The sequence below is a fragment of the Schistocerca piceifrons genome, chromosome 9 (genome assembly GCF_021461385.2).
Source record: "Schistocerca piceifrons isolate TAMUIC-IGC-003096 chromosome 9, iqSchPice1.1, whole genome shotgun sequence".
NCBI lineage: Eukaryota > Metazoa > Arthropoda > Insecta > Orthoptera > Acrididae > Schistocerca > Schistocerca piceifrons.
This window is the reverse complement of record NC_060146.1, coordinates 22,275,814-22,293,679: the sequence shown is the minus strand read 5'-3', so window position 1 is coordinate 22,293,679 and position 17,866 is coordinate 22,275,814. Positions and strand designations below refer to the sequence as shown.

Genomic DNA, 17,866 nt, shown 5'->3' with positions numbered 1-17,866 from the left:
GAACGGGCCAAGCACGATGTGGAGGCACTCTCTACAAGTGGCGGCAAATCTTCACCATCCTGTGACTGTGGTGGGCAGCGGCACACACTTGCTCGTGTCGTATCGACATGCCCCGCACGTGCCTGCAAGAGTCCTATCGAAGATTTCCTCACAGCTGCGAGTGATGTTATGAAATACATAAAAGACCTTGATATCCGCCGGCCGCAGCGGCCGAGCGGTTCTAGGCGCTACAGTCTGGAACGGCGCGACCGCTACCGTCGCAGGTTCGAATCCTGCCTCGGGCATGGATGTGTCTGATGTCCTTAGGTTAGTTAGGTTTAAGTAGTTCTAAGCCTAGGAGACTGATGACCTCAAATGTTAAGTCCCATAGTGGTCAGATCCATTTGAACCATTTTGAACCTTGATATCCATCTACAGCTGTTGTTATTTGTGTTATGCTGGAGAGCTGTGCTAAAATTTTGACGTGTAGTAGTTTCGTAATCTTTGTGTACGTATTGCCACACGATAAACAGATCGGCCCGGATACCAATAGCAACTTCATGAAACTATACGAGCTGAAGCAGATATGTTCCACGATGTCCCACTACAAATTCCGCGTTTTTTAAACCGAACTTGTCCGAGAAAAAAGTGTTGAATTACTTATTGAACGTCCCCCGTACTATGTAGGTACCCCTCTTCTCATTAGTTTCGTGCTTCCTGCAGCGTGTAAGACTTCAGGGCCGAAGACGGTCTCAATTTTACAATCATCGAATGATCGAAATATTTTTCTTATCGTAGATGTGCATAGTTTGCATGCTGAATTCATTTTGGTTAAACGTGCTCCCATTGCTCCCTTGGACGGCCAAGGAGAAGATAAATCGGCGTAGTTAAGGACGCCGCCGCAAGTTGTCTCCTTCAGGAAAAGCTGTAAACGGATAGAAAAGGTTGAAAAACATTAGCCTCTAGAATCCAGGAAACTGGATATGCAACCATCACGATGAAGATGTTTTTACCTCTGTTTCTTCTGAAAGATTCATAGTGGCTCCCTTTTTTGACAAGCTGCAAATGTGAGCTGTAAATGTACATTTATTCAAGTTACCAGGTCTACTTTGTGTCTTGCCTCACAACTTCTACTTGTATGATCAGCGTAGAACTTTCGGTTTGAATTTCATGTGAGCTTGTATATCCCTGATTTACTGCGACTGTGACGAGCATTGGAACGACTTACCACGGATTTATTTTTCTCCTTTTTCTTCAATTTACTGTGCTTGTTACTTGGATAGAGGGCCTGTGAATAGGATCACAATATGTTTTGGTTTAGCTTCTGTTGAAGACTTAATTCTGTTGGAATAAATGTTTTGCAGATTACTGTTCTTTAAATTTGTGTTTTTGCTTTTACTCTGTTATGGACTTCGTCAATTTTTGCAGGATTATCATAGGCACTGTTATAGGCAACTGTCTTAATTATAGCGATTTCATTCTGTTGATCATTGGGACTGATAGCAAATTTTGAAAACAGTGTATAGAATCTCTGAAATATGCTATTTAGTATTGGCTGGGATGGCATAGTAAGTTGTCAGTGTTGACATCCATGGTGGTAGATTTTCTGTAAAAACTAAATTGATTTTTATGGTTTCTGTGACAATCTGCCCCATGAAACACAGATATTCTTGAATTGGGGTGGCTTCACGACATAGATAGCCACACCACAGGTGCAACCACAATGGAGAGGTACGTGTGGAGAGCTCAGACAAAACAAGTTGTTCTCGAAGAGGCACAGCAACGTTTTCAGTGGTAGCAGAACAGCAGTGTGGATGATTGACTGACCTGGTCTTGTAACTTTAGTCAACATGCACTTACCATATTGGTTCCGTAAACGGTTAAAACTGTTATTCTGCGGGCCGGTCGGTGTGGCCGTGCGGTTCTAAGCGCGTCAGTTTGGAACCGCGTGACCGCTACGGTCGCAGGTTCGAATCCTGCCTCGGGCATGGATGTGTGTGATGTCCTTAGGTTAGTTAGGTTTAAGTAGTTCTAAGTTCTAGGGGACTGATGACCTCAGTAGTTAAGTCCCATAGTGCTCAGAGCCATTTTTTGTTATTCTGCGGATAGGAGCATGGAATGTTAGATACCTCAATCAGGTAGGTAGGTTAGAGAGTTTAAAAAGGGTAATCGATAGGTTGAAGATAGACACAGCGGATATTAGTGAAGTTTGGTGCAAGATGAACAGGACTTTTGATCAAGTGAGTACAGGGTTATAAATGCAAAATTAAATTGAGTTAATTCAGGAGTAGGCCAAATAATGAACAGCGTAGTGAACGTGTTATAGTACCAAAGATAGAGACGAAGTCAGCACCCACTACAGTAGTAAAAATTTATATGCCACCCAACTATGAATATGGTGAAGAGGTTGAAAGATTCAGTGAACAGGTAAACGAAATTATTCTGATACTTTAGGGTGAGGAAAATTTACTTTATTGTGATGGATGATTGGAATTCAGTGGTAGGAAAGGACAGAAGAGGAAAAATGGGGGGGGGGGGGGGGGAGGGGGAGAAGGCTGTATATATAACGGTAAGACGCATTTTAGAATCAAATTTTGAACTGTATGACATTCTCAGGGGCACATTTGGACTCTGACCACAATTTACTGGTTACGACATGTAGATTAAAACAAAAGAATTGGAAAAAAGTAAGAAATTAAGGATATGGGGCTTTGGGACGTTGAAAGAACCATGGATTGAGAGTTTCGAAGGAAGTACTAGGCAACGATCGTCTGAAACAGGAGAACGGACTAAGTAAAAGACAAACGAGTAGCTTTGACAGATGAAATAGAGAAGGCAGAGGGTGCTCGAATTGGTAAAAAGACAAAACGTACTAGAAATCCTTTGAAAACATAGGAGACACGGAATTTGATTTATAGCAGGAGAAAATATAAAAATGCAGCAGATGAAACAGGAGAATGAGAACAGAAAAGCGCAAAAACGTGATTAACAAATAGGCTAAGCAGGAATGGCTTGAGAACAAATGTATATCTATAGAAAAAAAAATATGTATAATAAGGGTATAGAAAGCCCGTGTGGAGTTGATAAGTCTCCCATCGGGCGCCTCCCCCGGCGGCGGATAGGGGAATGCTCTCCAGATATTGAGGGTACCGGGAAAATAACATACCCGGGCTGGACCAAAACTATCAACCGAAATCCACTAACGTCTGCCTGGTATCCAGCGGTTGGTGGCGGCTGCAGCAACCTTCTTGATCTCAACAATCAAGTCGTATTCCTCGTGATCTTTCCTCGGAAGGACCACCACCAAGGTAGTTTTCAACTTGAAAACCAAACATGAAGATAACACAAGGAACGAATCCACTACCCCGGGCACCAGTCGCAAGGCTGGCTTTACCTGGTCATCGGATTCCGGGGGACCAGGAGCATCATGTTGCGCCTAAGGTTGAGAACCAGACGACGTCCAAATTATTACACACAAAACAAAGATACTTCATCGGTACACTTAATACTAATACTCTCTTCAAACTGGGCAAGATCAAACAACTTACAGAATTGCTGCAAAAATTCCAGATCAAAATCCTTGCAATCCAGGAAACACGATTTACGGACGAAAACCATTTTGATACAGACAACTACAGGATCCACAAAGGAAAACCAGCAGTTAAAACTAATGAGGAAGGACTCAAACAGTTTGGTACAGCATTTGCAGTCCACAAATCTATCAGCGACTCTGTCATTGACTTCCAGTCTGCCTCAGAACGTATATCAACGCTCTCCGTCAAATCGGTCAACAAAGCATATACCTTGATCAACGCACACGCACCCACAAATAACTATAACAAGAAGAACCGCCAGAAAGTGGATGACTTCTGGAATGACCTTGAAGAGACGGCAAACAAAATTGCCAAACACCATGTAATAATCTTGTCAGGCGACTTTAACGCACAATTAGGCAAAGAGAAAAAATACAGGAAATCCACCGGAATCCATACATCTCACAAGGGAACTAACAAGAATGGGGAAAGATTGATAAGCTTTTGCGAAAATTTCGGCCTCGTAATTATGTCAACACAATTCAAAAAACCCAACAAGAAACTGTATACTTGGAAGTCGCCCACCACTATGTTGGGTGAATTCCAGATAGACCATGTGGCCATCTCCAAGAGTAACACAGCAGAAATTCTGAATGTGAAAACGAGAAGGGGATATTTTGAATCAGACCACCATATTCTACAGATAAAGACCAGATTACAACCCAATAGAAAAAAGCCACAACTAAACAAAGTGCTGAGACCACACCCCGAATACATAAAACTCAACAAGGAAAACATCTCACAGGAAATTGGCCAGACAAACACCACAAACTGGACAGAACTTGTGGACGTCTTCAAATCCACGATGAAATTCGGTCAAATCCCGAGAAGGAGAAAACACAGGTGGTGGAATATAATATGTGACCAAGCAATAGAAGAAAGGACCAATGCCTGGAAAAACTTCAACAGTCACAAAACATCAGAAAAATGGCAACAATTTCTAGTAATCCGAAAAGAAACATCGAAAACTATTCGGAGGGAAAAAGGAAATTATGACAAACGACGACTAGATGAGATAGAACAAGACTTTAAGAAGAACAACACCAGGAATTTTTATAAGGCGTTTAAAGAACATATTGCAGGATACCAGCCACCCAATCTTTGCTTCAAGAAACCGGATGGTTCACTAGAAACTAACACGAAGAATAAATGCCAAATCCTCGCAGACTATTTCAACAAACTTCTCAACTGCGAAAGACCTACAGAGGATATTCACTACCAGACGTCTACACCAAATCCTGACGCTAAACCGCCAACCATCAACGAAATAGTAGAAATTATCAAGACACTGAAAAACAACAGAGCCCCAGGAGAATTATTGCAGAACTATGGAAACTAAATGATGAAACATTAACAGGAAAAATTCACAAAATCATAGTAAACATTTGGGAAACAGAACTGATCCCTTCTGAATGGAAATGCGCACTCATCCATCCACTCCACAAAAAAGGGGACAAAACTGAACCAAATAATTACACGGGTATCTCACTCGTACCGGTCACATATAAAATCCTATCAAAAGTTCTCATGAATAGATTAGAAGAACAAGCTGACCCACAAATAGGAGAATACCAGGCTGGTTTTCGCAAGGGACGATCATGCATAGAGCAGATCTGGAATCTGAAAATGATTCTCCAGATGAGAAACACCCGAAACACAGTGGTTACTTTTGTAGATTTTAAAAAGGCCCACGACTCAATAGACAGAGTAGCGCTCTGCAAGAAGCTAGAAGAATTCAGCATTGACAGAAAGACAAGAGCAATCATTCGGCAAGCATTAACTGACACAGTCTCCAAGGTTAAATTTATGGGGGATATCTCGGAACCATTTGAAATCCAAACTGGAGTGCGACAGGGTGACGGACTTTCACCATTACTCTTTAATATCATTCTTGAAAAAATTATCAGGACATGGGAAAAAGAAGTCAAAGGAATCCAAATTGGCATTAGAAAAGATAATAGATTCAATGTGAAGTGTTTAGCTTTTGCGGATGACCTTGCAATCCTCACAAATAATAGAAAAGAAGTCACTAACGCCATAGAGAAGTTACACGAAATTGCACAAAGAACTGGCCTGCAAATCTCATATGTGAAAACCCAGTACATAGAAAGAGTGCCACAAGACAAATTGCCTATTGTGACAACCCATGCGAAAATAGTACAAGCACCACATTTTAAGTACCTGGGAGAAATCATCCAGCCATCAGGGATCAACCTAAAGGCCAATGAGGAAAGAATAAAAAAACTACAGAAAGCATATAAACTCACGTGGAACGATTATAACGAAAAGTTCAAAATGGTCTGAGCACTATGGGACTTAACATCTATGGTCATCAGTCCCCTAGAACTTAGAACTACTTAAACCTAACTAACCTAAGGACATCACACACATCGATGCCCGAGGCAGGATTCGAACCTGCGACCGTAGCAGTCACGCGGATCCGGACTGAGCGCCTAGAACCGCTAGACCACCGCGGCCGGCATAACGAAAAGTCCATATCCATTAACGCAAAATTGAGGCACTACAACACTGTCGTACTTCCGGAGGCACTGTATGCATCTGAAACAACACAAATAGGTGGGCAAACTAAATTCAAAGAAATAGAGAAACAAGAAACCAAAATTCTCAGGAAAATTTTTGGCCTGATACAAGAGCAAGGAATCTGGAAGAAGAGACCAACATCAGAATTATATAAATACACAGACAAGATTAAGGATACAATAAGGAAAAGAAGAATGCAGTTCTACGGACATATCCACAGGATGAATGAAAACAGAATTTCAAAGCGAATTCTTAAAGTCATCAACTCAGGCAGGGGAAAAACAAAATGGATAAAAGAAGTTGAAGAGGACCTCAGACAAGCACACATAACAGTACACGATGCAGAAAATAGAACTGAATTCAGGAACATCATCAAAAAACATAAACTTGACACCACAACACAGAAGAGACCAGGATGCAAATGGACAGCGGAGCGAAAGAAACAACACAGTGAACACATGAAGAAAATTCGGGCTCAGAAGAAATGTAAACAATCATCATAAAGGAATTTAAGTTCAAACGCTCTCTTAAATGGGAATAATCGAAAATAATAATAATAAGGGCACAGAAAGATATCGCCTACAGGATAGTTAAAGAGGCCTGTGGGGAAAAGGGATGTAGATACGATATTGCAGACCCTGTGTGTTTCTGAATTACGATGCAAAGTTCCTTTGGACATCCATGCATGTACAAAGGAACTTTGCATCGTAATTCGGAAACACACAGGGACTGCAATATCGTATTTATCCGCCGACACTGGGCCTGCGACTTTCAAGTAAAATGTCTCACCTTTTGAGGAAAATACGTATGAATGTACGAGACACATGGCTGACCACGTATGGAAGTTCGGGTCTAGCCGTGAGTCATGCACGGATAGCCTAATGGATTCTGAACCCCTTCCCGCGTAGCATTATGGCAGCGTTGGGATACTTCAAAATGGTTCAAATGGCTCTGAGCACTATGGGACTTAACATCTGAGGTCATCAGACCCCTAGAACTTAGAACTACTTAAACCTAACTAACCTAAGGACATCACACACATCGAACCTGCGACCGTAGCGGTCACGCGGTGCCAGACTGTAGCGCCTAGAACCGCACGGCCACACCGGCCTGCTGGGATACTTCGTCAGCGCTGGTATGTTACTGAAGATCAAATACATCTCTCTTACCCTCCCCAAGGACAAAGGTGGTCTCGGCCTAGTTAAGGCCCATGACAGGGCCATTGCCCTCTATGTTAGCTCACATTTATGTCTGCTGCGCCGTTGTCCTACAAGCCTCACGAGCTTGCTTCTGACGGCGCTACGACCTGCTTCACTAAGAGCGCCCGTGTCACTACAGGACATCCCAGCGCCCCTCTTTTATATAGGACGTTTCTATCTGGAACAAAGTTATTGCAGTGTAGCGCTCACGACACCACGAATGGCCACAACTCGACGCCTATATCACGACATGCTCTAAATGTGGTCAAACTAAAATATCCTGATGTACGGTGGCGCGTGGTGTGGAAGACTGTACACGATGCCATGCTCGATTCCGATGTTGTTTCCCAATGGTACGTAGTCGTTAATGGAAAGTTGGTGACACAAGAACGTCTCTACAATATCCACATGGCAGAATCTCCCAACTGTGTGGGTTGTAATACAGTAGATTCTGACGAGCACCGCCTCAGCTGTGGAGAGGCGGAACCGGTTTGGCACCTAGTGCGGCAGATGCTGGCCTATCTCTTGCGAGTTACGCCGGAGCATATATCTGCACGCACGTTATTGTTTCCGGATGAGACATTTTACCCCAAGACTCGGACCAACTCCGGCACCTGGATACGTGGACAAGCGGTCCATTACCTCTATCGTGACGGACACAAGAATTTACTTGCATTCTGGCTCTATTTGCAGGAAAGACATCATGCTATTGCCGGGCATACCAGATATCGACAATGATTCGCAAACTATTATGGAGTGCCTTTCACAACCCGCCGTGAATTTGGAATGTTCAAGGCAGTGGTAGATGTGCTGCAAACGATCATACACAGAACTATCTTTATCAGTGGGCGCAGTCGCTGGGAAGCCCAACTACGATGTCGTAGCTTTATTTTCATGTTATTTATGTTTACTATCTTCGATGGTGTCTTCATTCTGTTTTAGTTTTCCAGGCTTGATTAACTATGACTGTTCGCACATTGATATCTATACAAATAAAAATAAAATAAAACAAAATAAAAAACAATTAAAAAAATTCCTTCCACACCCTATTGGAAATACTCTCCCCCTTCTTCCTTTCATCGTGTTTTTGTGGATTGGCGCACAGACGTTAGTCCCGTATTGTATAGTTTCTTCACATTTTAGATGGGGCGTGGTTACGTATAGTTAGGAAGGCAACGCCTGAAGAGGAAAGAGTTCATTTTTGTTTGGTAGGGACACAAGTGGCGGTGCCCCGTAGGGATGGTTATTATTTTGTTTTATTTCTTTTGTCAGAAAAAAATGGAAAAATTAAAAAAAATGGTAAGGCGACCTCTCGCGATAAGCGGGAAATTCGGGTTCGAGTCCCGGTACGGCACAAGTTTTCATTCTCGTCGTTCCATTCTACAGCTGACGGTTGTCCACATTCGCAACTGCGAATACCTGTAATGTATATAAGAGAAATAGGTCTCAGGCGGAAAACCAGTTGTACGCAAAGAAGAGGTGGGAGCGACGTATAGAAGGGCTATATTATACAAATGGAAAGATGAGGTGGGACATATGATACTGTGATGCTGAGGCAATGAATGGCAATGATTGGCAACAGCAGGAAGTCTGTTAACATATAATGTAAATTTAGCTGTTAGGAAGTCTTTACTGAAGACATTTGTTTGGAGCGTTGGCTTCTGCGGATGTTAAACATGGACGTAAAACAGTTTCGACAAGAAGAGAATAGAAGTTTTTGAAATGTGGTGCTACAGATCACTGCTGAAGATTAGATGGGTAGATCGTTTTACTAAATAGGTGCTGAACAGAATTGGCAAAACAGAAAATTTGTAACACAACTTGACCAAAAGAAGGGATCGTTTGATACGAGACATTCTGAGATTTCAAGGGATCACAAATTTAATATTGATGGGTAGCGAGTGGGGCTAAAATCGTAGAGAGAGACCAAGAAAGGAGTACCGTAAGTAATTCAAGTTGGTGTGGGTTTCAGTAGTTATTCAGAAGTGAACAGGCTTGCAAGGGATAGAGTAGTGTTGAGTGCTGCATCAAACCAGTCTTCGGATTGAGGACAACAACAACAACAACAACATTATTTATTCTTGAAAAAGTAATGTATTGTACAGTAGCTTCACGCCTTTGTAAAAATAAAGTTTTAACAGAATGTCAGTTTGGTTTCCAGAAAGGTTTCTCAGTGGAAAATGCTATATATACTTTCACTAATGAAATATGAAATCCTCTGAGTAACCGGAAGTCACCCGTTGGAAATCCTCTGAGTAACCGGAAGTCACCCGTTGGGACTTTTTGTGATCTCTCAAAGACTTTTGATTGTGTAAATCATTGAATACTTCTAGATAATCTCAAGTACTGTAGTATGAATGAGACAGCGCTCAAATGGTTTAAATCATACCTAACTGGAAGAGTGCAGAAAGTTGAAATAAATAGTTCACCTAATAAGCAAGAAATTGGTGATTTCTCAAACTGGGGAACTGTTGTGTCGGTAGCTGGGCCGACACCGTGAAGTTGCTGGCTGAAAAGGAATGCTAGACTAACGCTGTAGCCGATAGTGCACGCACTGCTAAAGCAAACGGGCGTGAAGTCTGGAACATGAGAACTTATAAATGAATAAGAAGAAAAGTATGTAGATGCTTATTACTTATCTTTTAATTGTTCTTTGGAATACATCTCTCTTGAATACTCGTAAGCTATAGGCACTGATACAACTGGCGCCTTGCTAGTTCGTAGCCATTAACATAGCTGATGGCTATTCTGTCTCTCGGCTAATGAAAGAGAAAGGCTTCGTACAACTGGGCGGTAGCTAGGTTCTCGTACAACTGGGCGGTAGCTTGGTTCTCGTACAACTGGGGTCGAGTCCTCTCTCGTATCACGAGACCTGCCTTGGTGGTGGCGCTAGGTCTGCGATCACAGTGGCGACACGCGGGTCCGACATGTACTACATGGACCGCGGCCGATTTAAGCTACCACCTAGCAAGTGTGGTGTCTGGCGGTGACACCACAGGAACAATCAAGAATGGAGTGCCGCAAGATTCGGTCTTGGGTCCTCTGCTGTTCTTAATATATATTAATGACTTGCCATTCTATATTCACGAAGATGTAAAGCTGGTACTTTTTGCCGATGATACAAGTATAGCTATCACACCCAACAGACAAGAATTAATTGATGGAATTGTAATGGATGTTTTTCAGGCAATCATTAAGTGGTTCTCTGCAAACGGGCTCTCATTAAACTTTGACAAAACACAGTATATACAGTTCCACACAGTAAATGGAGTGATGCCATTAATAAATATAGACTTCGATCAGAAATCGGTAGCTAAGGTAGAATATTCAAAATTTCTGGGTGTATGCATTGACGAGAGGTTGAACTGGAAAAAACGCACTGAAGATCTGCAGAAACGTTTAAGTTCAGGTACGTATGCTATTAGGGTCATTACAAATTTTGGCGATATACATCTGAGTAAATTAGCTTACCACGCCTATTTTCATTCTCTGCTTTCGTATGGCATCATATTCTGGGGTATCTCATCATTGAGTAAAAGAGTGTTCACTGCACAAAAGCGTGTAATCAGAATAATTGCTGGAGCTCGTCCAAGATCGTCCTGCAGACACTTGATTAAAGAGCTAGAGATTTTCACTGTAGCCTCACAATATATATATTCACTTACGAAATTTGTTATTAACAATAAGAACGAATTCAAAAGTAATAGCAGTCTGCGTGGCTACAACACCAGGAAAAATGATGATCTTCACTACTCATGGTTAAATCTAACTTTGGCTCAGAAAGGGGTAAATTATGCTGCCACAAAAGTCTTTGGTCACTTACCTAATGGCATCAAAATTCTGACAGATAGCCATATAGCATTTAAAAGGAAATTAAAAGAATTTCTGAATGGCAACTCCTTCTACTCATTAGATGAATTTTTGGATATAGTAAGTGGGTAATTTAACCACCCCCACCCCCCTCAGCAAAACAAAAAATTAAAAGTATTGTCATGTAATATTTTGTGTAATGTAATATCCCCCCCATGAACCATGGACCTTGCCGTTGGTCGGGAGGCTTGCGTGCCTCAGCGATACAGATAGCCGTACCGTAGGTACAACCACAACGGAGGGGTATCTGTTGAGAGGCCAGACAAACGTGTGGTTCCTGAAGAGGGGCAGCAGCCTTTTCAGTAGTTGCAAGGGCAACAGTCTGGATGATTGACTGATCTGGCCTTGTAACAATAACCAAAACGGCCTTGCTGTGCTGGTACTGCGAACGGCTGAAAGCAAGGGGAAACTACGGCCATAATTTTTCCCGAGGGCATGCAGCTTTACTGTATGATTAAATGATGATGGCGTCCTCTTGGGTAAAATATTCCGGAGGTAAAATAGTCCCCCATTCGGATCTCCGGGCGGGGACTACTCAAGAGGATGTCGTTATCAGGAGAAAGAAAACTGGCGTTCTACGGATCGGAGCGTGGAATGTCAGATCCCTTAATCGGGCAGGTAGGTTAGAAAATTTAAAAAGGGAAATGGATAGGTTAAAGTTAGATATAGTGGGAATTAGTGAAGTTCGGTGGCAGGAGGAACAAGACTTCTGGTCAGGTGACTACAGGGTTATAAACACAAAGTCAAATAGGGGTAATGCAGGAGTAGGTTTAATAATGAATAGGAAAATAGGAGTGCGGGTAAGCTACTACAAACAGCATAGTGAACGCATTATTGTGGCCAAGATAGATACGAAGCACACACCTACTACAGTAGTACAAGTTTATATGCCAACTAGCTTGCAGATGACGAAGAAATTGAAGAAATGTATGATGAAATAAAAGAAATTATTCAGATAGTGAAGGGAGACGAAAATTTAATAGTCATGGGTGACTGGAATTCGAGTGTAGGAAAAGGGAGAGAAGGAAACGTAGTAGGTGAATATGGATTGGGGCTAAGAAATGAAAGAGGAAGCCGCCTGATAGAATTTTGCACAGAGCACAACTTAATCATAGCTAACACTTGGTTTAAGAATCATGATAGAAGGTTGTATACATGGAAGAACCCTGGAGATACTAAAAGGTATCAGATAGATTATATAATGGTAAGACAGAGATTTAGGAACCAGGTTTTAAATTGTAAGACATTTCCAGGGGCAGATGTGGACTCTGACCACAATCTATTGGTTATGACCTGTAGATTAAAACTGAAGAAACTGCAAAAAGGTGGGAATTTAAGGAGATGGGACCTGGATAAACTGAAAGAACCAGAGGTTGTACAGAGTTTCAGGGAGAGCATAAGGGAACAATTGAAAGGAATGGGGGAAAGAAATACAGTAGAAGAAGAATGGGTAGCTCTGAGGGATGAAGTAGTGAAGGCAGCAGACGACCAAGTAGGTAAAAAGAAGAGGGTTAGTAGAAATCCTTGGGTAACAGAAGAAATATTGAATTTAATTGATGAAAGGAGAAAATATAAAAATGCAGTAAATGAAGCAGGCAAAAAGGAATACAAACGTCTCAAAAATGAGATCGACAGGAAGTGCAAAATGGCTAAGCAGGGATGGCTAGAGGACAAATGTAAGGATGTAGAGGCTTATCTCACTAGGGGTAAGATAAATACTGCCTACAGGAAAATTAAAGAGACCTTTGGAGATAAGAGAACCACATGTATGAACATCAAGAGCTCAGATGGAAACCCAGTTCTAAGCAAAGAAGGGAAAGCAGAAAGGTGGAAGGAGTATATAGAGGGTCTATACAAGGGCGATGCACTTGAGGACAATATTATGGAAATGGAAGAGGATGTAGATGAAGATGAAATGGGAGATACGATACTGCGTGAAGAGTTTGACAGGGCACTGAAGGACCTGAGTCGAAACAAGGCCCCCGTAGTAGACAACATTCCATTACAACTACTGACGGCCTTGGAAGAGCCAGTCCTGACAAAACTCTACCATCTGGTGAGCAAGATGTATGAAACAGGCGAAATACCCTCAGACTTCAAGAAGAATATAATAATTCCAATCCCAAAGAAAGCAGGTGTTGACAGATGTGAAAATTACCGAACAATCAGTTTAATAAGCCACAGCTGCAAAGTACTAACACGAATTCTTTACAGACGAATGGAAAAACTAGTAGAAGCCGACCTCGGGGAAGATCAGTTTGGATTCCGTAGAAATACTGGAACACGTGAGGCAATACTGACCTTACGACTTATCTTAGAAGAAAGATTAAGGAAAGGCAAACCTACGTTTCTAGCATTTGTAGACTTAGAGAAAGCTTTTGACAATGTTGACTGGAATACTCTCTTTCAAATTCTAAAGATGGCAGGGGTAAAATACAGGGAGCGAAAGGCTATTTACAACTTGTACAGAAACCAGATGGCAGTTATAAGAGTTGAGGGACATGAAAGGGAAGCAGTGGTTGGGAAGGGAGTAAGACAGGGTTGTAGCCTCTCCCCGATGTTATTCAATCTCTATATTGAGCAAGCAGTAAAGGAAACAAAAGAAAAATTTGTAGTAGGTATTAAAATCCATGGAGAAGAAATAAAAACTTTGAGGTTCACCGATGACATTGTAATTCTGTCAGAGACAGCAAAGGACTTGGAAGAGCAGTTGAACGGAATGGATGGTGTCTTGAAGGGAGGATATAAGATGAACATCAACAAAAGCAAAACGAGGATAATGGAATGTAGTCGAGTTAAGTCGGGTGATGCTGAGGGTATTAGATTAGGAAATGAGACACTTAAAGTAGTAAAGGAGTTTTGCTATTTGGGGAGCAAAATAACTGATGATGGACGAAGTAGAGAGGATATAAAATGTAGACTGGCAATGGCAAGGAAAGCGTTTCTGAAGAAGAGAAATTTGTTAACATCGAGTATAGATTTAAGTGTCAGGAAGTTATTTCTGAAAGTATTCGTATAGAGTGTAGCCATGTATGGAAGTGAAACATGGACGGTAAATAGTTTGGACAAGAAGAGAATAGAAGCTTTTGAAATGTGGTGCTACAGAAGAATGCTGAAGATTAGATGGGTAGATCACATAACTAATGAGGAAGTATTGAATAGGATTGGGGAGAAGAGAAGTTTGTGGCACAACTTGACCAGAAGAAGGGATCGGTTGGTAGGACATGTTCTGAGGCATCAAGGGATCACCAATTTAGTATTGGAGGGCAGCGTGGAGGGTAAAAATCATAGGGGAAGACCAAGAGATGAGTACACTAAGCAGATTCAGAAGGATGTAGGTTGCAGTAGGTACTGGGAGATGAAGAAGCTTGCACAGGATAGAGTAGCATGGAGAGCTGCATCAAACCAGTCTCAGGACTGAAGACCACAACAACAACAACAATGTAATATCTTGTATAGACACCTTTTATTAACCTGACACGTTCCACATCATTACGAAGTGTTGTATTCATGATCTATGGAACATGTACTAATCTAATCCAATCTAATCCAAACAGATCTTACGATGTAGGTAACATATGCAATATTCATTAGATCCTCACCCGCGAATTTAATATTATTATGTAATTTGCTGAGATCTGCTGCTAACGCATCTATTTCACTGTAGGCAAAAGCTGCAATATCGCAAGAGGTTTAAAACTGAAGCATAGAAACTTGAAAAATAAATGTGTAATATTTACACCCCCTGAATACGGTGCGTAAGCGGCAAAACAAATAGAATCGAGTAACTGGTTGCTATTGTTGCTCTTTCTCGTTTGCATATGGGAGAAAATACAATAAATAAAAAATTGTAACAAGAATGACGGAGAAATAGTAAGGAAAAGTTTACACGATTCTCCTCCGTTAACATTAACTTCAACAGCGACGTACGCCTATGTGAAACTACAAAGTTAATATCTCGACCGTACCTTACCACGCATTCATAATATAATTATATTTACTTGATCTTCATACAAAAGCATTATAAGTATATGACAAATGAAAGACATAATTAAATATTAATTTGCTTTATTCACTAATTTACTTTGATCGTTGGCTCAGATACAAAACGAAAAATTCGTCCACGAACTTGGGGAGTTCACTGCCTGCTAGAGGTGATGGCGTGACGTTGCAGATTCCACGCCCCCGATAACCGCAACCGCTGGACTGACATCATCAACAATGTGGGACAAGTGACGCATCAGCAGAGTGTTCTAATAGCCGTACATTCGCAATTTCGCAGTCCTCGGTAGTATAGTGGTTAGTATCCCCGCCTGTCACGCGGGAGACCCGGGTTCGATTTCCGGCCGGGGAGAATATTTTTACTACGGATACATTGGCGCAGAATTTAGACCAAATGTTCCCCGGTATCCTAACCGATTGTTGGACAGCTACAGCTATCCTTAATTTTTTTCTAAATAATAAAATACAAGAAAATGTATGTCTAAGTTGTGGCAGTTTTTAACCGTGCATAATCATCTTCGACGTTCATACTGAAATTCCGACACGATGAATGGCCACATTTTAAAACATAACATAATTTTCTTGTATAAACAACTACTGGGTTACTTATTTCTATATACCACTAGCTTATTTAACAACAATATCAAATCATCTCACGAAATTTACTGGTTCAGTTAATTATCTTGCCTTCGTATTTGTTTCTTAAGTCTACGGTATATCTTCTTTTTTTTCGTTTTGGTCATCTCAGAATCACGTTAATGCTCGTCATCTTGGTTTCTTCTGGCATTTATCCTCCTCTAATATTTTGTCATTCTCATACTTTGGAATCTTCTTCTCTCTGCTGCCCACGATGTTTTGTCCTGGGTCTAATTCTGGCCTGGAAATCTGACAGCCTGAATTTTTTATTTGAAAGTCATCCTCTTGTAAATCTCCGTTTCCTGTAGTCCTATGTGTTCCAGGGCCCTTTGCACCTCAAGGATCCAGAGTACTTTGTTTCTCTTGTTCATAAGAAATACTACGGTTATCGCTGACAAGATTAAAAAGTCGAGATTCCGCCTGGAGTCATTTAAGCTTCTCCCAATACCATCAATTTATTTACAAACGTGCCAACTGTTAGACGCAATCTGGTTTAACATATCACCATGAGCGTAGGAGATAGTACTGAGTTAACAGAGAGAGAGAGAAAGAAAGAAAGAAAGAAAGAGCTAACTTCACATTCAGTTACTTATGCTTTAAAAATAAGGTTTATCAAAGAAATGGAAGTCTCACAATGGACAACAGTTTTTCGAGCATAATATCCACAACATTAACGAACGATTTGAAAAACAGATTCTTCGGCCAATACTCAGAGATTAAGATTCTTCGGCCAATACTCAGAGATTAAGATTCTTCGGCCAATACTCAGAGATTAAGATTCTTCGGCCAATACTCAGAGATTAAGACAAAATTAGACTGGTATTACAGATATGTACTGGTACAGTCATATAGCGGGATGGTACTGTAGACGAATTAACAGAAGCTACTGAGAAGTTGAATGCATTACACCCTAAAACCGAATTCACGTTAGAAATACGGCATCAGTTTCTTAGAGCCTTCCATATGCAAACCATCTGTTAAGCACAATTTCGCTATCTACCTGGAGCCGATCCGTTCAGACGACATCAGTAATCAGACGTCAACGCATCCCCCACGATATGGGTGGGCGTTTCTCCAGTCTGTCATACACAGTCTACCCTTATATCAGGACGAGTACAATCATCAACTTGATATAGTAAAAGTAGCTTTAGCAGACGGTTACCAAACAGAGGACGTCATTCACTTACATAAGAAATTAATTAATAAATGGACGAGCGGTATAGACGATAAACGCAAAAAAAACATTAGTTCTGTGGCTTTCCAGAGGAAAAGCTACTGAAGTGATTAGTCTTTCTTTCCCTAAGAAGAAATCCAGAGCAGTTTTCAGTACTGACAATCAACTATGACATAAAGAAACAATAGTTCATAATTTTTACTCAAAGTCAGGTATGTATAACTATATAATGTAGAAGGTGTTGTCTCTTCGAAATTCTTCAGAGGCAAAAAGGCAGATCTTCTGATGTCCACGTTAGGCAACGTTGTAACGTAGATAATAATGAAACAGCTTTTGGTTCTCATTTGCGGGAAAAACCGCAGACATAATGTAGGACGCATAGATCAACATGTTGATGCAAGTCATTGTATTCGTAAGGGGCGCTATTTGGACACAGAAAGCTTAAAATCTTTTCTATTTTGAATGTATACCGGGATCAGTTACTAAACGAACAAAGCGATTTCCGTAACAAGGTCTTTCCGAAGTATTTTCTAATCTGATCTCTTTTATAATTTTTTTTTGCCTTTTCGCTTGTTGTGGTTCCTCTTTCTGACGACTCGCACTTTTACGGTAGCCGCGTCTGTTTACTGGCTGTTTGGTGTACACTTGCGACCGCCAGCTACCAGTTTGCTACCCGCATATCCCCTCATCTATCCTGCTTCTATTGTAAATCTAACTTATCTACACCTATACTTAAATAACTTCTTACCCGTTTTTACTCTGAGAAAGCTTTCTCTTACAATGAGTTTGATACTGTGAAAACTGTTAATTTTATATTTGCGATTTAAGAGTTACCAAGTTTACACCATTACTAGTCAACTGCAGCCTTCAGT

General features: G+C 41.1%; 1 non-coding gene across 1 annotated transcript; it reads left to right on the top strand.

Annotated features, from left to right (window-relative positions):
• The first annotated feature begins 15,464 nt into the window (after positions 1-15,464).
• Positions 15,465-15,536, top strand: Trnad-guc. Its single transcript has one exon. It is a non-coding gene; the product is annotated as a tRNA-Asp (tRNA).
• Positions 15,537-17,866: the final 2,330 nt, after the last annotated feature.